Here is a 22,282-nt window from a genome sequence, read left to right as displayed (position 1 = left end):
ATAGGTTTAGAAAATATAGTTTGTAATTGGATTGAGAATTGGCTCAAGGACCGTATCCAGAGGGTTGTGGTCAATGATTCCTTCTCTGAATGGTCCCCGGTTATAAGTGGTGTACCCCAGGGTTCAGTGCTGGGACCACTATTATTCAACTTATTTATTAATGATATAGAGGAAGGGATTAATAGCACTATTTCTATTTTTGCAGATGACACCAAGCTATGTAATATAGTTCAGACTATGGAAGATGTTCATGAATTACAGGCAGATTTAAACAAACTAAGTGTTTGGGCGTCCACTTGGCAAATGAAGTTTAATGTAGATAAATGTAAAGTTATGCATCTTGGTACCAACAACCTGCATGCATCATATGTCCTAGGGGGCGCTACACTGGCGGATTCACTTGTTGAGAAGGATCTGGGTGTACTTGTAAATCATAAACTCAATAACAGCATGCAGTGTCAATCAGCTGCTTCAAAGGCCAGCAGGATATTGTCGTGTATTAAAAGAGGCATGGACTCGCGGGACAGGGATGTAATAATGCCACTTTACAAAGCATTAGTGAGGCCTCATCTAGAATATGCAGTTCAGTTCTGGGCTCCAGTTCATAGAAAGGATGCCCTGGAGTTGGAAAAAATACAAAGAAGAGCAACGAAGCTAATAAGGGGCATGGAGAATTTAAGTTATGAGGAAAGATTGAAAGAATTAAACCTATTTAGCCTTGAAAAAAGAAGACTAAGGGGGGACATGATTAACTTATATAAATATATTAATGGCACATACAAAAAATATGGTGAAATCCTGTTCCTTGTAAAACCCCCTCAAAAAACAAGGGGGCACTCCCTCCGTCTGGAGAAAAAAAGGTTCAAGTTGCAGAGGCGACAAGGCTTCTTTACAGTGAGAACTGTGAATTTATGGAATAGCCTACCGCAGGAGCTGGTCACAGCAGGGACAGTAGATGGCTTTAAAAAAGGGTTAGATAATTTCCTAGAACAAAAAAATATTAGCTCCTATGTGTAGAAATTTTTCCTTCCCTTTTCCCTTCCCTTGGTTGAACTTGATGGACATGTGTCTTTTTTCAGCCGTACTAACTATGTAACTAACTAACTAACCAACCTCAGTACATAAATACAGCACTAGAACCAAGCCCATACATATATACAGCACCAGAACCAACCTCAGTACATAAATACAGCACTAGACCTAAGCTCAATACATATATGCAATACCAGAACCAAGCTCAGTACATATATACATCCCCAGAACCAAGCTCAGTACATATATGCAGCACCACAACAAAGCTCAGTACATAAATTCATCCCCAAAACCAAGCTCAGTACATATATACAATACCAGAAGAAAGATCAGTACATAAATACAGCACCACAATCAAGCTCAGTACATATATACAAAACCAGAACATAGCTTAGTGCATATATATAGCCCTAGAACCAAGCCCATACATATATACAGCACCAGAACCAACCTCAGTACATAAATACAGCACCAGAACAAACCTCAGTACATAAATACAGCACTACAACCAAACTCAGTACATATATACAGCACCAGAACCATACTCATTACATATATACACAGCACCAAAACCAATCTTATACGTATATACAGCACCAGAATCAAGCTCAGTACTTACATACAGAATCAGAACCAAGATCAGTACATATATACAACACCAGAACAAATACAGCTCAATTTAGTGCAACCCCTGCCGTATAGGTTTGTACGGCGTAAAACTACAGCTCCCAGCATGGCCCGAACAATGGTGAGGATATACTGGGAGATGCTGTTTCACAAAAAAAACCTCATACCACTATCATCTCGCTGCAGATCATACAGTGACTAGAATACTGATTAGAGGCAGAATAAACATTTACATTAAGTGACTCACAGGTGACGTCTCAGATGCTAGTTCTTTTCTTCTCCCTCTGGTCCAGACATCTATGCTGGATTTCTCCCGGCCATGACCCATTTCTGCAGTTTTCCGCTCGGATGTCTTCAGCTTCTCACTTTTAAAAAATTTCTGCACCTATAAACGAAGTTAAAATTCTCAACACCTCTAAATATAATAAAGCACCATACACTGCACCTCTAACTATAATAGCGCCATACACTGTCACCCTGATTATAATAGTACCATACACTGTGTCCCACACACACACCATGCCCCCTGTAGATAGTGCCTCCATAGCCCCCTGTAGATAGTGACCCCCATAGAGCCTCTGTAGATAGTTCTCTACATAGAAGCCTCTGTAGATAGTGTCCCATATACAGCCCTCTGTAGATAGTGCTCACTTTGTCCCGCCAATCAGTGTCATTGTAAGGCACTGAATGGTTAGGCACGGAATATGCCTTCAGAAGAGTAGGAGCATTGAGGTTCTCCTCTGGCTCCCAAGACTTTTCTTCAGGTTCCACCGGCTTCAGGAGGGAGACATGGAAGGAGTTGGGGATCTTGAGGGTAGAAGGCAACCGAAGCTTATAGGCGACAGGGTTGATCTGCTGTAGGATCTCGAAGGGTCCGAGGAACCTGGGAGCAAATTTGCATGATGGCACCCTTAGTCGGATATTCTTGGAAGACAGCCAGACCCTCGTGTCAGGAAGAAATTGAGGAGGTTCCCTTCTCCTTGTGTCAGCCTTCCATTTCATGCGGTCGACTGCCATTAGGATGGAGGATCGAGTCTGCTGCCAGATCTGCAGGAAGTCCCTAAAAGCGGAGTCAGCCGCTGGAACCTCGGAAGTATCGGGCACCGGGAGATGAATTTGTGGGTGCTGGCCGTAAACAATGAAGAACGGTGTATTCCTTGTAGACTCGCTGTTGTGATTATTGTAGGAGAACTCAGCCCATGGGAGCAACTGCACCCAGTCATCATGCTGCTTGGAAATGAAGTGGCGTAGGTAATTCTCCAAGATCTGTGATCCTCTCGACCTGACCATTGGACTGAGGATGGTAGGCCGAGGAAAAGTACAACTTTATACCTAGGAGTCTGCAGAGGGCTCTCCAGAACTTCGAGGTGAACTGAAACCCCCGATCAGACACAATATGCTGCGGCAAGCCATGCAGGCGGAAGATGTGTTGGATAAACTTCTTGACCAGCAGAGGAGCAGAAGGAAGACCGGTCAGAGGAACGAAGTGGGCCATCTTTGTAAATCGATCCACCACCACCCAGACAGTACTGCATCCGGCAGAGAGAGGCAGGTCTGTAATAAAGTCCATAGCTATATGCTGCCAGGGAGCATTGGGCACAGGCAATGGCTGAAGTAGACCAGCAGGTCTGGAGTGAGCTGCCTTGTTGGCTGCACATACAGAACAGGAAGAAACGAAGTCCATAATGACCTTGGGCAGCGTGGGCAACCAGAAATGACGAGCAATCAGGTCCCGGGTCTTATGAACCCCTGCGTGACCTGACAGTCTAGAGGAGTGTCCCCAGCAGAGGATTGTTCCTCGATCAGCGGGCGCACAAAAGTCATCCCTGGAGGAATGTCCCCAACTTGCAGGGGATTGACAGAGATAATGCAAGACGGATCAATAATATTCTGTGGACTCTCCAAGGTGTCTTCCATCTCGAAAGACCTGGACAAAGCATCAGCACTCACATTCTTGTTGGCCGGGCGATAATGGAGCTCAAACTGGAACCTGGTAAAGAACAGTGAACACCTGGCTTGATGAGGGTTCAGCCGCTGGGCCGTCTGGAGGTAGGTCAGATTCTTGTGGTCCGTAAAAATTAGGATCGGATGAGCTACGCCCCCTAGTAGATGTCTCCACTCTTCCAGGGCCAATTTGATGGCCAGTAACCACTGATCCCATATCGAGTAGTTGCGTTCTGCGAAAGAGAAGAGCTTAGAAAAATATCCACATACCCTTTACTTGCCCTTGGGACCTCTCTGGAACAGGAGTGCACCAGCACCGACAGAGGATGCGTCCACCTCCAACGAGAACTGCAGAGAGACATTTGGATGATGGAGGATAGAGGCTGACGTGAAGGCACTCTTCGGGCTATTGAATGCAGACTCTGCCTCGGGAGTCCACACCTTGGCGTTCATGCCCTTCTTAGTGAGGTTAGAGATGGGAGAAGTCAGTAAGGAGAAGTTTGGAATAAACTGCCTGTAAAAATTAGCGAATCCCAAAAAGCGCTGTATGGCCCTCAAGCCTTGAGGACGTGGCCATTCCAGAACAGACTTTACCTTCTCAGTATCCATCTCGAGACCTCGATTCGAGATGATGTAGCCCAGGAAGGGAAGAGCATCTTTGTCAAACACGCACTTCTCCAACTTGGCGTAAAAACGATTCTCCCTTAACCGTAGCATAACTTGACGGCCATGTCTCTGGTGCGTCATAGGATCTGGAGAAAAAATCAAGAACATAGAGGAGGTCACGGAAAATGTAATTAACGAACTCCTAGAAGACCGCGGGAGCATTATACAGACCGAAGGGCATTACAAGATATTCATAGTGTCCATCACGGGTGTTCAATGCAGTCTTCCAGTCATCACCCTGGTGAATCCGGACTAGGTTGTAAGCCCCACGCAGGCCTAGTTTAAATAAAAATCTTAGCACCACGTATACGATCAAACAGTTCAAAGATCAGTGGCAATGGATATTTATTCTTCACCGTGATGGTACGCTATAGACGCAGGTACAATCACTGCAAGACGGGATGGCTGTCGCTAGCACCGGGGTCCCCTCCGGTACTAGCGACGCCTACGGGCATGAGAGGGCCTGTGTCGACCGGCCCATACATGTTAGAGACTCGGCGGCGCGGGCCCTGTAGTAGCAGCGCTACAACGGCTGCTAGCGGCGTCACCGGGCATATGGGGGGGGGCATGTCGACTGGCGGCACGGGCCCCCTCAAGCCGCGGGCCACGTAGCAGCCGCTATGGCTGCTGCCGCGGTAGTAACGCCACTGCTGTGAACTGCATCTCCTAATTATTGATAATTTATGGATAAATCAATCCTATTAATCTACTGGATACTATCCCATGTGTCTTAAATACACTATATGATATAAGGCTTTATTTACATCATGACCCTTTTGTATTGGACAGTCTTGCTAAAGATTTAATCTTTATAGATCTTGGAGGATGCCCCTATCATCTTGCTGCATTAGCGGGAACATTTAAAACCTTTTATTATTATTTATTATTTTTTATCTAGTAGAACATCGATATTGATGCATTTACACTATGTTTATTAGAGATGAGCGAACTTATGAAAAGTTTGGTTCGGCTAGTTCGCCGAATTTCACGAAAAAGTTTGATTCGGACCGAACTAGTTCTGACCGAACCTGTAATTTCCGTGCGCCGAGCATGGTACTGTCCAGGGTGCTGAAAGAGTTAATGGGCTGCACTAACTCTTTTAGCAACCTTGACAGTACCATGCTCGGCGCGCGGAAAATACAATTTTAATGTAATAAAAAAAAAAAAATAATAAGTCCATACTTACATTCCTCCTGTCCGGCCTCCAGCGATGACGTTTCATCCATGTCAGCGCTGCAGCCAATCACAGGCCGTAGTGGCGGTCACGCACGTCAGGATGACGTCAGAAGGCCGGCCTCCAGGGATGACGCTTCATCCCACGTGACCGCCTCTGCAGCCAATCACAGGCTGCAGCGGCCTCTGCAGCCAATCACATGCTCCTCTCCTGAAATACTCTGTGCTGCCTTAAACTCTGTGGACAGGTCAGGATCCTGTTTCTTTTAAATGCTGCTGGGGAACCCGCTCGATCCACTACATAAGGCTGCGCTACAGTGCAGCATTTAAAAGAAACAGGATCCTGACCTGTCCACAGAGTTTAAGGCAGCACAGAGTATTTCAGCAGATGAGCATGCAGATTCAGTGCTGCTGTGAACTCTGCTCTTACCATTACGTAGCTCTCAGTCTGTTACCTCTCCTCCACTCCTGTCCTCAATAACACCTTCACATGATTGGCAAGTCACCACGTAATGGTAAGAGCAGAGTTCACAGCAGCATAGAGTATTTCAGGAGATGAGCGTGCGGATCTTGTGCGGGGTGGTGACTTGCCAATCATGTGAAGGTGTTATTGAGGACAGGAGTGGAGGAGAGGTAACAGACTGAGCTACATAATGGTAAGAGCAGAGTACACAGCAGCACAGAATCTGCACGCTCCTCTCCTGAAATATTCTGTGCTGCTGTGAACTCTGCTCTTACCATTACGTAGCTCTCAGTCTGTTACCTCTCCTCCACTCAACGACCGGGTACATATGAAATGCTTTTTATTTTATTTGTAATTAGCAGCCTCTTTTCTCTATCAGTGATTGATAGAGACAAGTGGCTGCCGATTTGTATAATATTTTTGACCGGGTTCGGTCAAAACGTGTTCGGCCGAACCCGGTGAAGTTCGGATACGCTGCGAACCGAACTTTTCCCGATGTTCGGACCGAAACCAGGTTCGGTTGTCCCGGTTCGCTCATCTCTAATGTTTATATCATGTGACTCACCAGATACAGATGTTGTATCTATTCACTCACGCCTCACACTGAATGATCACATGATCGGCTCATGTAATTATGCTGCGTGTCAGCAGCATCACTGATCACATGAGGTGAAGTTTTTCTTCATATACACGCTGCTTATATCTCGACTTGGCACCATTCAATACAGCAACCGACATTGCGTATGAGAGCAGTATACCGAGTGTAAAAGATTTATCTGATTCAATTTGTTCATGAGTAACCCGATGTAATGTCCGTGGCTGCGGGCTGTCAGCTCCAATCCCCTCCTGACAGCCGCAGCCACGAGTCGGCAAGCGCTGGCCCCAGCCTCCTCTTCAGGAGATGCCAGAGCTCGCTTCCACTCACCTCAGCCGGATCCCGTAGGGTGCGCGCGCACGCTCATGCCCGCTCTTAAAGGGGCAGCGCGCATAACGGACTTTTCATGAACTTTGACCCGTGAGTAGCCTGGATTAAAAGAGGGGTCCAGCCCTCTGCCTGCTTCTATGCCTGAGCGTTGTGATGTTTCCTAGTTTGTCTAGGTGATGGCCTCCTAGTGTGTTTCCTGTTCCCTGTACCTGTTCCAGTTCCTGTTCCTTGCATTCCATACCATCCTGGTCGAGCACTGTGCTGTGCCAAAGTCGTGTTGTGCTGTATTCCACGTCTGACCTGCTTTACCTCGCCTGTCGTCTACCTGCTGCCTAGTCCTAGCCGAGCCTGCCCTGCTGCTGTCTGCACTGCCACAGGTACCTATACAAACTATAGACATTCACCTGCACCCTGTTGGCCAGCTGCCTTACCGCCAAGGTGGTGAGTCCATAGACCCTTCGTGACACGCAGTAAGCAGGGGCATTGCTAGGGTCTTAAAATATCAGGGGGGCAAGCCCCAAGACATATATTTAAGCCCCCCCAAAAAAATTCTATATTTTTTTACATATATATCGGAGATCGCATATGCATAAGACTAAGGGTATGTGCACACAACCTATTTCCAGACGTAATTCAGGTGTTTTACGCCTCGAATTACACCTGAAAAGACGGCTCCAATACGTCTGCAAACATCTGCCCATTGCTTGCAATGGGTCTTACGATATTCTGTTCAGACAAGGTGTAATTTTACGCGTCACTGTCAAAATACGGCACGTACAATTACGCCCGTGTCAAAGAAGTGCAGGACACTTCTTGGGACATTTTTGGAGCCGTTTTAAATTGATTCCAATGAAGAACAGCTCCAATTACCTCCGTAAAAGACACCGCGAAAAACGTGAGTTCATGCAAAAACTTCGGAAATTGAGGAGCTGTTTAGAATTGGATACATTGCCTCAGCAGACCGTATCATACATGATAGGCTTAGATACATGGCCCCAGCAGACAGTATCATACATGATAGACTTAGGGCTGATTGAGACTAGCGTGAATTTAGAAAAAAACAGTGCTTGCAAGTGTGTGAAAAACACACGCCACGCGCAAAGCACACCGATGCAAAAGGCAACGCATGTGTTACTAATTTTTTTGTGTGTGTTTTTTTACAGGTTCGGTTTTTGGACTACGTCAAATTCGAGGACTACTTAGATGACGGCTTTTTGTATTCTCAATAAAATGGTTAATGGGGGTTGTGTGTTTTTTTTTTATTGCAATAAAATATTTTTTTCTGCTGGGAAGAGCCGGGTACGATCCAGTACCCGACCATCTGTAGTAATGGTTTAAAAGTTTAAAAGAAAATACAAAGACATAGATACAATATTTTATTGAAATAAACCCCCCCCCCACCCCACCCTCATTAACCATTTTATATAGAGTAAAAAAAGCAGTCATCGAAGTAGTCCTCGAATCCGACGTAATCCAATGACCAAACCTGTTAAGAAACACAAAAAAAAACATTAGTAACACATGTGTGATACTGTTTGTTAGACCGTGTATCTTAGCCCACAAGGTAGGCTTAGATATACAGCCCCAGCAGACAGTAATCTTGAACTATATAAGATTATTGTCTGCTGGGTCCCTGTATCTAATCCTACTATGTGGTAAGCTTAGATACAGGGCCCATCAGACAGGATAAGACATGGGCCATGTATCTAAGAATACCATGTGGTAGGCTTAGATACAGGGTCTATGTCTGACATGGTCTGTTAGACCCTGTATCTAAGCTTACCACAAGGCAGGCTTAGATACAGGATCCCAGCAGACTGTAACGTTACACTTACCTCCTCTTCAGCACTGGGTGCAGCAGATGTCCCAACACCATCTAGCGTTGTGACGTCAGGACTTCTGCTGCGCTCGGGAAGGAAGATGGGTAAGTATGTGTCGTTACTAGAGATGAGCAAACCGGGACAACCGAACCCGGTTTCGGTCTGAACATCGGGAAAAGATCAGTTTGCATCGAATCCGAACTTCACCGGGTTCGGCCGAACCCGTTTTGACCGAACCCGGCTGCATTTTGGCGCCTGCCACATGTTAGATGTAAAATGGAGGATTTCACATTATCACCTGACATCAGGCTACCCCATAATGCCTTGCAAACGGCTCTCCCAGCCAATCGGGAGGCAGCATAGAGGCGGGCTCAAGTCTGCAATAAAAGTCTATGCACGGAGCTCAGCGGCCATTTTTAGAGACAGGAGCTGTAGGGATAGCATCTCTGTGCAGTTAGGGAAAGCTTTAGGAATCTAAAAGCCAGGAATCCAGCAATCGAAGGGGCTCATCTACTACAGCGGGAGTCTACTCTCAACATCCAAATTGCAATACAAATTCTCCATTTGCCAAGCCAGTGTGTGAATAAGCTTTTAGAAGGGGCTCATCCCCGTTGCATGGGTTAACCTAACAATCCAACTTGCAATACAGGCAGCCTTTGTAGTACTACAATGCCCAGCATTCCCTGAGTGCACAGTGGCTGATAGAAATTCTCATTCATTGCCATTTGCCAAGCCAGTGTGTGAATAAGCTTTTAGAAGTGGCTCATCCCCGTTAACATAACAATCCAACTTGTAATACAGGCAGCCTTTGTAGTACTACTGTCAGGTCCGTATATATATCAGTATATTACACAAAGAACTGAAATGTATATACATATGTGTGAGGATAATATTTTTCAGACAATATACATAGTAATGATCCCTGACACTACAACGCCCAGGATTCCCTGAGTGAAACCGCGGCGTGGCTGATAGAAATTATCATTCATTGCCATTTGCCAAGCCAGTGTGTGAATACGCTTTTAGAAGGCGCTGATCCCCGTTAACATCACAATCCAACTTGCAATACAGGCAGCCTTTGTAGTACTACAACACCCAGCATTCCCTGAGTGCACCGCGGCGTGGCTGATAGAAATTCTCATTCATTGCCATTTGCCAAGCCAGTGTGTGAATAATCTTTTAGAAGGGGCTCATCCCCCTTAACATAACAATCCAACTTGCAATACAGGCAGCCTTTGTAGTACTACAACGCCCAGCATTCCCTGAGTGCACCGCGGCGTGGCTGATAGAAATTCTCATTCATTGCCATTTGCCAAGCCAGTGTGTGAATAATCTTTTAGAAGGGGCTCATCCCCGTTAACATAACAATCCAACTTGCAATACAGGCAGCCTTTGTAGTACTACAACGCCCAGCATTCCCTGAGTGCACCGCGGCGTGGCTGATAGAAATTCTCATTCATTGCCATTTGCCAAGCCAGTGTGTGAATAATCTTTTAGATGGGGCTCATCCCCGTTAACATAACAATCCAACTTGCAATACAGGCAGCCTTTGTAGTACTACAACAACATAGTGATGATGATTTGTTTTCCGCGAGTCAGCCAACGGAGTGTGTTGCGGCGGTGGTGGAGGTGGAAGCGGTGTGCGAGACGCATAGCTGTGGTAGTGGGGGTGTTGGTGGTAGCCGTGGTGGCAGACACAGTAATTAGGGGGGGCATGGAGCCCGCCATGATGTCACATCACATTCACAACACAGTGACAGAAGTGGCGGGGATGATGAGGAGGGCTATGATGATGTGGTTTTAGACAGGACGTGGGAACCAGGTGACGAGGTGATGACGGCGTCAGAGGAGGAGGGTAGTAGTGGCGGCACTGGCAGTGATAAACAGCCAAGCCGAGGTAGGGCAGAAGTCAATCTGCAAAACGTTGCAGCGGTAGGGTCAGCTCAGGAACCGGTGACAGCGACACTGATGCTACTGGTGTAGGCTCCCAAAAAAAGCCTGCCAGACATGGGGCAAGCTCGGGTGGTGGTGGTGGTGGTGGACGTGGTACTACCTCTTTACGGTACTCTGCTGTGTGGCAATTTTTCTTTACCTTCCAGGAGGACGAAAACATGGCACAGTGCCGTATCTGCAAGCAGAAAGTAAGGCGTGGACAGGGAAGCAATGTAGGAACTACCGCTCTACGTAAACACATGGAGCGGCATCACAAGGCCATATGGGACAATCGACATGCCCCACCATCATGTAAATCTAATGAAGACCCCTCTGCCGCTGCTGCTGCTGCTCCGAGTCCCTGTCATCTAAGTAGTAGCCAGGCCTTATCCACCATGTCGTTGTCATCATCATCATCACTGTCATCTAGTGCTCCTCCTACGTCCCGTCAGTTATCCATTACGGAATCGTTGTCCAATAAGCAGCAATATTTACCCAGTCATCCACTTGTCGTGCGGCTTAATTCACACCTGGCTAAGTTGTTGTTTGGTGCAGTCGCTGCCGTACCACCTGGTCGACTCCGCCGGCTTCAAGCAATTGGTGGCCGACATTACTTCTCCAAAACAGCTGTCCCTGCCTTGCACAAGCACGTGGAGGAAAAGGTGGGCCAGTCTTTGCAATTATCCGTGTGCAGCAGGGTACATGCCACCGTCGACACGTGGAGCAGCAACTATGGGCAGGGACAGTACATGTCTTTCACGGCCCACTGGGTCAATATTTTGCAGTCCGATGCACCACCGCAGCAATGCCAGGCATTACCACCTCCACGCTTGTATCTTTCTGTTTCAACTCCGGACACCAGGCGCCTACCATCCTCCTACTCCTCCTCCTCCTCCTTGCCCTCCTCAATGGAGGTCTTCCCGTCCCCGACAGGACACAGCGTATCTTCCACTCCTCCTCCCTCCTCTTTTCATAGGTGCAAGGTGAAGCGCCACAACGCTGTCTTATACCTGCTGAGCCTGGGCGAGAAAAGCCACACATGGCAGGAGCTGCTGCTGTGCATCAAGGAGGAAATCACACGCTGGCTGTCTCCTCTGAAACTCACACTGGGCAATGTTGTCTCTGATAACGGGAAGAACGTTGTGGCTGCAGTGCATCTAGGTCACCTGACACACGCTCCTTGCATGGCACATGTGCTCAATCTGGTAATAACACGCTTTTTAAAGTCATATGTTGGTTTGAAGCGTGTGCTGGCCATGTCCAGGAGGGTTTGCGTTCGCTTTAGACGTTCGTATGCATTTAAGCACGCCCTCCTGGACTTGCAGCGTCAAAACAATCTCCCAGAACACAGCCTGATTTGCGACGTTCCAACACGCTGGAATTCCACCCTGCACATGTTGGACCGTCTGTACGAACAGCGGAAAGCCGTGAATGATTTCCTGATGCAGCAGATGGGCAGCGTTTGGAGCCAGTGTAATTTCGAGCTCAGGCACTGGCAGCTGGTTAGAGACGCATGTCGCGTTTTGAAGCCCGTTGAAGAGGCCACACGATTTGTGAGCCGTGACGCTAGCGGAATGAACGATGTTATGCCGCTGATATTCATTATGGAGCAAACGCTCACAGCGATGATTCAGCAAAGGATGGAGGAAGGATCACATCTGGCTATGGATGTTGAGGAGGAGGAGGAGGTTGAGGATGAGGAAACAGGACCTGAAGAGGAGCTGGATTTGGAGATGGAATCACAGGAAGGGATAGGGGACGAGGCAGCCGCACAACATGACAGTGATGGTGATGACGAGTCTGACGACGACCTTGATGATGGACAACCATGGCAGTATGGGGCGGAGATGGCCAGGATGGCGAGCTGTATGCTTCGTTACATGCGCGCTGACTGTCGTATTGTTAGCATGAAGCAAAGAGATGAGTACTGGATAGCTACACTTTTAGACCCTCGGTATAAAGCCAGAATGGGGGAGTTTTTTGTGCCTTCCGAGAGGGAGGCAAAATTGGCTTATTATCGAGAGAAGCTATACAGCCAGCTTGTCACGGCTTTCAAACGGCAAACACCTGCTCCCCACTGTCTCATCGTTCCACCGCCTCTGGCAGAGCTACCTCTGCAATAGGCGGCAGCAGCGGCAGCAGCAGCCAATTCAGTTTGGAAAATATGATGACAACATTTTTACATCCAATACCCCGACCTGACACACATCGTAGTCACCAAAGGGATCTTCACCATCACCAGGTCCAGCACCTAAACAACCAGGTTCACTCGTACCTGGACTGTGCCCTTTCTCCGTCAGAAATCCTGATCCCAGACCCCATGAACTTCTGGGTCAGCAGATTGGATCATTGGCAAGAACTGGCCCAGTTTGCCATGGGTGTACTGTCTTGTCCACCCTCCAGTGTAGCGTCAGAGAGGGTATTCAGCGCGGCAGGGGGCTACATCACCCCTATGCGAACAAGATTGTCCGCCAACAGCTTGGAAAATCTCAAGTTTCTGAAAATGAATCAAGCGTGGATCGGTGAGGATTTTAAAACCCCTGTGCCTGATGCCACTGATTAGATCTGACATTGCTGCTGCCGCTGCCGCCTGCTATTACCGCCTGCTACTACGGGATTCTGTCCTGTCCACTCTTTTTTTAATGTGCCGCTGTTGGTGCTGCTACTACTTCTACCACCAATCCACCCCCAGTGCCGTCTGCTACAAGCAGGCCTGCCCCACCACAGGGCTTTGTCCTGTGACTGTCCAGTGTCTTTTAATGTGCAGCTGCTACTACTACTAGCACCACCCTTGCTGTCCGTTGGCTACCTCTACTACCACCAATACACCTCCACTGCCGTCTGCTACAAGCAGGCCTGCCCCACCACAGGGCTTTGTCCTGTGACTGTCCAGTCTCTTTTAATGTGCTGCTACTACTACTACTACCACCACCCTTGCTGTCCGTTGGCTACCTCTACTACCACCAATACACCTCCACTGCCGTCTGCTACAAGCAGGCCTGCCCCACCACACGGCTTTGTCCTGTGACTGCCCAGTCTGTTTTAATGTGCTGCTGCTACTACTACTACTGCTACCACCACCCTTGCTGTCCGTTGGCTACCTCTACTACCACCAATACACCTCCACTGCCGTCTGCTACAAGCAGGCCTGAGGCCAGCCCCACCACAGGGCTTTGTCCTGTGACTGTCCAGTCTGTTTTAATGTGCTGCTGCTACTACTACTACTACTACTACTACCACCCTTGCTGTCCGTTGGCTACCTCTACTACCACCAATACACCTCCACTGCCGTCTGCTACAAGCAGGCCTGCCCCACCACAGGGCTTTGTCCTGTGAGTTGTGACTGTCCAGTGTCTTTTAATGTGCTGCTACTACTACTACCACCCTTGCTGTCTGTTGGCTACCTCTACTACCACCAATACACCTCCACTGCTGTCTGCTACAAGCAGGCCTGAGGCCTGCCCCACCACAGGGCTTTGTCCTGTGAGTTGTGACTGTCCAGTCTCTTTTAATGTGCTGCTACTACTACTACCACCCTTGCTGTCTGTTGGCTACATCTACTACCACCAATACACCTCCACTGCCGTCTGCTACAAGCAGGCCTGAGGCCAGCCCCACCACAGGGCTTTGTCTGTGACTGTCCAGTCTGTTTTAATGTGCTGCTACTACTACTACCACCACCCTTGCTGTCCGTTGGCTACCTCTATTACCACCAATCCACCCCCAGTGCCGTCTGCTACAAGCAGGCCTGCCCCACCACAGGGCTTTGTCCTGTGACTGTCCAGTGTCTTTTAGTGTGCTGCTACTACTACTACTACCACCACCCTTGCTGTCCGTTGGCTACCTCTACTACCACCAATACACCTCCACTGCCGTCTGCTACAAGCAGGCCTGGAGGGCTTTTGAAAAGCCATTGCTTGTTGCTTTTACAACCATGTATGGATAAACCCCGGCCGGCATCTGCCAATAAAAAGCGTAAATTTTTGGAGGGCTTTTCAAAACCATTGCTTGTTGCTTTTACATTACATCCATGTATGGATGAACCCTGGCAGGCATCTGCCAATAAAAAGGGTATATTTTTGGAGGGCTTGTGAAAAGCCATTGCTTGTTGCTTTTACATCCATGTAAGGATGAACCCCGGCATGCATCTGCCAATAAAAAGGGTAAATTTTTGGAGGGCTTGTGAAAAGCCATTGCTTGTTGCTTTTACATCCATGTATGGATGAACCCCGGAAGGCATCTGCCACCATAAAGGGTACATTTTTTGAGGGCTTGTCAAAAGCCATTGCTTCTTCTTTTACCACCTTATATGTATGAACCCTGGCAGGCATTTGCCGCCAAAAATGGTTAATTTTTGTACCTTTTTTTAACAATGCATTAAGCATACAACATGCACAAGTGCAGTGGTTTCTGTTAGTTATCACCGTGTCCCATCCGTTTTCCTATAGCCATACATGTTGGCGTAACTTTGACACTAACTTTGCCTTAAAGACAGCTCAAAAGTACTTGGATACACTCATGGGTGACCTAAGAGTGTTATACAGGGCTTCTAGGGCTTTTAAACAGTGTTATACATGATTTTTAGGGGCTTTCTTGTATTACAGGTTCGGTCAGAACTAGTTCGGTCCGAATCAAACTTTTTCATGAAATTCGGCGAACCAGCCGAACCGAACTTTTCATAAGTTCGCTCATCTCTAGTCGTTACCATAGTAACAGGGGCTCGTGTATTTGATTACATAGGCCCCAGTTACTATAATATCTTATGCAGATGCGGTGTGGGCGCCGGTGTGGGCTTGGGCCCCGAAGGACGCCCCTGCCGGTAAGATGCCTTTTCTTTTCCTTATGGACAATATAACATGAGGCACCCTCCCAGATAGTTTATTTCTGATATTTGTGTTCTAAATAGAGACCAAAACAGGTAGACTAGTTTGTTTCTATAGAACTTAGTATACCACTTTTATTTTTCGGCCATTACATTTGATATAGTGGACATGTTCATCACAATTGATGTTCTCACAATGGTACTATATGTGATTTATAACATTTGAATAAAATGTACTAATATATAATGGTGATCATATACCTTATTTTGCCTGTGAAACATTTTTGTATGATTTTTGGATAATGTTGCTTTATGTTCTTTACAAGAAATATATGAATATTATAATGTGACATATATATTATTATTTATTTTGTTCTGTTTTGTATAGAAATACCAGATGAAGGCCTATTGTGGTCGAAAACTTTTATAAGTGGATTGCAAAATAAAAATTACAATGTATTTTCACCACAAAAGTGCAGAGTTCTTACATAGCTATCTACAGGGGGTTGTGTGTGGCGCTATCCACAGGGGGGGGGTGCTATCCACAGGGGGAGGTATGTGGCACTCTCTACAGGGGGGCTTTGTGTGATGCTATCTAAAAAATTCCTCTCACACACAGTAAGGGGGTACTGTATTGGCCATGGTCCCGGACCATTGGCTACTCTCACCTGCCAGTGGCCGCGGCCGTAGACCCCTTCCTTTTTGCCGGCGTGTCCCTCCCCGGAGACACCAGAACGCGCGCCCGTACTGTCCTATAGTGAATTCTAAGATGTGCGTACGCGTCCCCAGCCTTAAAGGGCCAGCGAGCACATCTGTTTAATGTTCCCTACCCAATCCCTTGTAATATAAAAAGGGCTCAGCCCTCTTCCTCCTTGCCTGAGCGTTGTTGTCTACCCATAGTTAGTTAAGCAAATGGGTCTTAGTTGTATCCTGATTCCCTTATCCTGTAGTGAATTAAGTAGACCATTGGCCCTGGGCTGTTACCCAAACTTGGGCCCCCCTTCTCCACCACTGCACTGCCCCGCCGTAACTATTGCTAACACTACCTTTTTGTGCAAGCATTAACAAACGGGTGTTACAATTCCCCTTGTCAAAGGGCTGTATCCTTACATACTGACAGTATCGCACTGTGCAGGGACACATCCTCCTGACAAGGGGAATGTTAACACACATTTTTCTATCAGTCCTGGACTGCACAAAGACTTTTTTTGAAATACAAGGATTTCCTGTAATAAACGTGACAAACAAAAGTCTTCCCTGGGGGAATGTCTCTAATTTGTAGAGGGTTCACTGCAATAATCCTGTTCTGGCATCTCCGGGGAGGGAGATACCAGCAAAAGGGAAGAGGTCTGCGGTTGCGTCCACTGGCAGGTGAGAGAAGCCGATGGTCCTGTGTGGCGCTCTCTACAGGGGGGCTGTATGTCACTATCTATAGGGGGCTGTATGTAACGCTCTCTACGGGGGGATGTGTGATATCTACAGGGGGCTGTGTATGGGGCTATCTATGGGGTGTGTAATATCTACAGGGGCTGTGTGTGGCACTATGTACAGGGGGCTGTGTATGTGGTGTTTTACAGTGTGTGGTATTATTATATTCAGGCGCGCAGTGTTTGGTGCTATTATATTTAGAGGCACAGTATGTGGCACCATGATAACTTTATTTTCGTTTATAGGTGTAGAAATGTTGGAAAAGTGAGGAGCCAAAGACATCTGAGTGGCAAATTCTGCAGAAATGAGTCATGGCCGGGAGAAGTCTTTTTGAGCTCTGGACCGGATGGAGAAGAAAAGAGGAAAAAAACTACTAGAATCTGAGACGTCATCACCTGTGAGTCACTAGATTTATAGAGAATCTGTCACCTCTCCTGACATGTTTATTATAGGAAATTCTTGTATTTCACAAAGTCTTTCTGCAGTCCAGGACTGATAGACAATTCCCCTTGTCAGGATGTGTCCCAGCAGAGTGTGATCCTGTCAGTATGTAGGGACACAACCCTGTGACAAGGAGAATCGTAACACCCATTTGTTAATGCTTGCCCAAAAAGGTAGTGTTAAAAATAGTTATGGGGCGGCGGTGCGGAAGGGGGGCCCAAGTTTGGCTAACAGCCCATGGCCCATGGTCTACTTAATCCGCCACTGCCCCCTGCAGTCAGTCAGACAACCTGACCTCCCCTTGCAATATAATCTCCCCCATACAGTCCTCAGTTTTCTCATGAGAGAAATTTATGAAATATCCACTGGATCCACAGAATTTGTCATAAATGACAGCTAGATGTAGGCTCCACCTCTGGGACCCGCACCTATCTCTAGAACGGGGCCCCCTAATCCCCTTACTACCTGTTTCTGCTCTCTCTGCCTCCCAGCCCCATCCTGATTACATGGTCGTGAGTTACGGAAACAGCTTAGCTTGCTGAGCTACGCTGTTTCCGTAAGTCTCATAGAACTGAATGAAAGTTACGGAAAGTCCATGAAGTCAGGAAGTGGCCGGGAGGCAGTGATAGCAGAAAGAGGTAGAACAGGGTTTAGGGGGCCCAGTTCTAGAGATAGGTTCGGGTCCCAGAGGTGGCACTCACATCTAGCTTACAGGATCCACAGGATATGTCATAAATTTCCCTCACGGGAAAACCCCTTTAAAATGTAACTAAACTTCTAAAAAACTTCTGACATGTCATAGTGAAATGTCAGAAGTTTTGCTCGCTAAAACAAAGTGGCAGAAGCGCTCAGGGCACTGCTGTGCTACTTTGCTTCTGATCTGCTTTTCTCGGAAATCCGAGCAAGCGGTGTACGGACGTACACCACTCCGAGAAATGCCAATCAGAAATGAAGCGGTGCAGCATTCAATCGTGCGCTTCTGCTGCTTCACTTTAGCGATCAGTGGGGGTCTCAGTGCTCGGACCTGCAACCGATTAAAAGTTCTGACATGTCAAAAGTTTTAAAAGTTTAGTTACACTTTAATAAAACAGTGTATCGGTGTCTGGTGCAACTTTCTAAATACTTTTTATTAAAAATTATTTTTACTTTTTAAGATACAGCGGCTTTATATCCTGAATACAGAGCAGCTGTATCTAGTGCTAAAACCTGAATCCGTCAGGTCAGTGGCACTGACGGGTACAGTGTCAACAGTTTGGGGGGGGGGGGTTGGACTGCGTGTGAGGGAGAAGGAGGGGGCTCAAGTTGTGTCAACAGCCCAGGGCCCATGGTACACTTAATCCGCCACTGGCTGAGACGCCGGATCAATCAGCTGTTAGGTCCGAAGTCCACTCATATTAGGCAGCACTCTATTTAAAGTGGCTCCTCCGAGTTGCATGTGCAAGTAATTGTTTATTCTACCTGGTTTCTGCTGCTGCATCTCCGCTAATTAGTGTTTGGACGTCTCTGTTTGCTTTCACTTTGACTATCCTTTTTGTTTTTCCTGTTTGTAGACTCGGTCTGGATTTCCTTGTGTTGTTTTGTATATTCAGACCCAGCAATTACATTTGACTATGTTTATCTATGAACTTCAGCCATAGTATATTCCCTGCTTTTCCGCTTAGTTTCTTTGTTTCAACCCGGGTTTTTGGTTTAATGTGGAGAGGATTTTATGCCGCAGGATTTGTTACGTGCTTTCTGGTTTATCTTTTAGGGTATGTGCACATGCTTACTAAAAAACGTCTGAAAATACGGAGCTGATTTTCAGCCATTTTTTTAGAAACTCACTATTTTGGCGGTGTTTTTTACAGCCGTTTTTTAAGCTGTTTTTAGAGTCAATGAAAAACGGCTCCAAAATCAGCTGAAGAATACACTTCTTTTCCACGGGCGTCTTTTTACCCGCTGTTTTTTGAAAATGAGGCGTAAAGAAACGCCCTGTCAGAATAGAAAGCCGTATTTCCCATTGAAATCAATGGGCAGATGTTTGTAGGCGCTCTGCTCCCGTTTTACGCCCGAAATACGCCTGAAAACAGTACGTGTGAATTTTCCCCAACTTGTACTTCTGAATTTGTTGGCTATGTGAATTTTTTGACTATGTTCACATGGGGCAGATACGCTGCGTAAAAGCACACTGCATATCCGCCCTGTGCACCGCAGGGTATTTCGGCCAAAAAAACGCACCAAATTTTGGTGCAGTTTTTCGTCTCGAATGTCCACTGCGGAAAACTGCATCAGAAAAAAGTCATACTTAAGTAGCCATGGCGACGCGTCCCTCCTCCGTCCCCCAGCCCGGCCTCCTGGGATAATGTTTCATCCCATGTGACCGCTGCAGCCTGTGATTGGCTGCAGCGGTCACATGGGATGAAACGTCATCCCAATAGGCCGGCCTGGAGGAAGAAACACAGACTTCTGGGTAAGTATAAGATTTTTTTTTTTCTAAATTTCATGTCTTGTTGTGGAATCGCTGTGGTACCGCCGCAAAAATGCAACATCTGCTGTTTGTTGCGGGATTTAACTCCCCATTGAATTCAATGGGGAAATCCCGCAACAAATAGGCAGCGTTTATGCAAATACAATTGACATGCTACGGGTTAAAATACCACACCGCAGGTTAATTTAAGACTGTGACCTGTGTCCTGTTGGCCAGCTGCCATACCGTCAAGGCGGTACAGACCAGTAGGTCCACGTACCCAACGTGACAGCTGGCAGCCGGACATGAGTGCAGGAAGAAGGAGGAAGAATCAGATGACTCTCTCGCCTCTATTTCAGATGCTGAAGCATTTAGCATGACTTTTGCTGCAAACTCCATGAGAAACAGGCAGCCGAGAGTACATGCAGGGCAGCGTGATGTGCTCACGCTATACAGAACAGTGATGGTGCAAGAGGGGTCGATGGGTCCCTAGATTCACGCAATTTTGAACTTTATCCACATCCTGAGGATGTGGATGAAGTTAAAAGTGGCTATTGACTAGATTCAGTCAAGACCTGACGGCGCTCAACCTGTCAATCATAGTTGCCGTATTGCCGACCCTTGGTGTAGTATATTAGATGAATTTTGATTCAAACAGACATACAGTAAATTAGTTTACACATAAGCAACATAACTGTAAATACGGTGCGTGGACAATAAAATCAGTTTTTCACAGACAAAATAACAAAGGCCTCATGCACACGACCGTAGTGGTGTGCACGGGCCGTGACTTGCGGCTCGGATGGCCGCGGAGTGTCACCCACGGCCGCCCGCAAGTCACGGGCCGTGCACATTGCCATGTGCATTAATTACAACGAGCCTGGACCGCAAGATGAATCCATAATAAGACATGTCTGATATTTTTGCAGTCCAGGCTCCTGGGCAATGCATGGGGCAATTGAAATGAATGGGGCCGTAATTCATCCGCAGATTTGTGGGTGAAAATTCGTCCGCATAAATACGTTCGTGTGCATGGGGCCTAACTTTTTAGACATCTGTCCTGTTGATGTCTCTCGTGATATTTGTCAACTACCTTGCAGAAAATTAACACTATCATACAAACAATGGTCAGACATTTGTCATTACAGTTATTGGAACTTTGACGCACACTATATGTGGCTAATGATATTTATATTCACATACATCAAAGTTAAGACTTAATTAGAAAGTGATTAATGTGCAAAGATGATACATTTTTAATCATTATTTTGATTTTATGTTCATTCTCATTAAAAATCATTCACACAAACTGTTTGATCTTGTTAAACATGTAGTGTAGCTATTTATTTATATCTGACCTCAAATACTGACAGTAAATTATAAAAAACATAATTATATAATATACACACACATGCAAAAAATTGCACATATAACTTACAACCCGTTTATTTGTGAAATTATTAAAGCTGCTGTCCGGTTTGGCCAACTTCAACCCATAATGTAGGTACCCCGACAATGTGCTGATAGAGACGGAGTCACTAACATAATTGGGTGGAAGCAGCCAGCAAGTAAAGCAACAGTATAATGCAAGGAACTACAGAGTTCTATGAAAAACATTCTCCATAATTGTTTTTTTTTTTAATGGGAATGCAGGGATTTACTAAAACAGATGTGTCAGGAAGAGCTGACATTACCCAATTAACTACATATGCTTAAACTCCAAGTATTCGTGAATAATGACAGTATTTGTTAATAATCAGACCATAAACACTTTAAAGGGGTTTTCCACCTTCTGACCAGAATAGGTCATCAGTATATCATCAGTGGGGGTCCGACAACCGGACCCCGCACGAATCAGCCTCTCCGGTGGCCTGCGGGCACCAGATGTTGAGGCACATAATGCTATGTACAAAGCCGGAAGCAGTTGGCTCCATACATAGCATAACGGCTGTGCTGCAGAACTCCAAGTCTGCTCCTATTCACTTGAATAGGGGCAGAACTGCAGTACTGCAGCTTGGCTGCTATTTCGTGGCCGGAGCCAACTGCTTCCGGGTTGTACGTCTGGTGCACGGAGGCACTGGACAAGCTGATCTGTGCTGGGTCCGATTGTTGGACCCCCACAGATCATGTACTGATGACCAGGGGCGTAGCTAAAGGCTCATGGGCCCCGATGCAAAAATTCTTACTGGGCCCCCCCCCCCCTGCAAACTTCTCATGGCCGACGGTCCGCAGCTTTCAGCCTCATCGCTGGGTCTCTTAAGTGACCTAACAATGCAGCACTAGCAGCCGGGGGCGTCACTAAGGCTGGGTTCACACACCCTATTTACGGATGTAATTCGGGCGTTTTAGCATTGAATTACGTCCGAAAATGCGTCTCAAAAGCGTTGGCAAACATCTGCCCATTCACTTGAATGGGTCTTACGATGTTCTGTGCCGACGGTCATTTTTTTTTACGCGCCGCTGTCAAAAGGCGGCACGTAAAAAAGACGCCCTCGTCAAAGAAGTGCCTGTCACTTCTTCAGACGTAAATGGAGCCGTTTCCAATGGACTCCATAGAAAAACA

Source organism: Rhinoderma darwinii, chromosome 1 (assembly GCF_050947455.1).
Source record: "Rhinoderma darwinii isolate aRhiDar2 chromosome 1, aRhiDar2.hap1, whole genome shotgun sequence".
Lineage (NCBI taxonomy): Eukaryota > Metazoa > Chordata > Amphibia > Anura > Rhinodermatidae > Rhinoderma > Rhinoderma darwinii.
Note: the sequence above shows the minus strand (reverse complement) of the source record.